Genomic DNA, 449 nt, shown 5'->3' on the forward strand with positions numbered 1-449 from the left:
CTTGTGAGACGTGCCGTCACATTGACCGAGCCCAACTCCATACTGAGAAAAGAGATGCTCTGCACAGGGAAGAGCTTGTTCTTTTTCAAGCCCCAGCTGACTGAAATGCTGAAGCACCTTATCCCTGTGCTTGCACAACAGATCTCGAGAGCTAATATAAGCCAGTTGAGGACTCGGATACTCTTCTCCCGTAATGGAGACAGAGCACCCTCCGCAGCTTTTGTGAATATGTGGGGAGACAGGGACAGCCCGAAGGGAACCTTGTACTGATAAGCCCGACCCTCAAACCGGGGAAATAGTCTGTGTCATAGCAGTATCAAGACATGACAGTGCACGTCCTTCAGGTTGATCGCTGCAAAACCAATTCTGGTGTCGAACTCAAGAAAGAATGTGCTTCTGCATCAACATCTTGAGTGGAAGCCTGTGAAGGGACTGATTCAAGACTCGCT

This window comes from Sinocyclocheilus grahami, unplaced genomic scaffold (genome assembly GCF_001515645.1).
Source record: "Sinocyclocheilus grahami isolate Dianchi unplaced genomic scaffold, SAMN03320097.WGS_v1.1 scaffold3161.1, whole genome shotgun sequence".
NCBI classification, from domain to species: domain Eukaryota; kingdom Metazoa; phylum Chordata; class Actinopteri; order Cypriniformes; family Cyprinidae; genus Sinocyclocheilus; species Sinocyclocheilus grahami.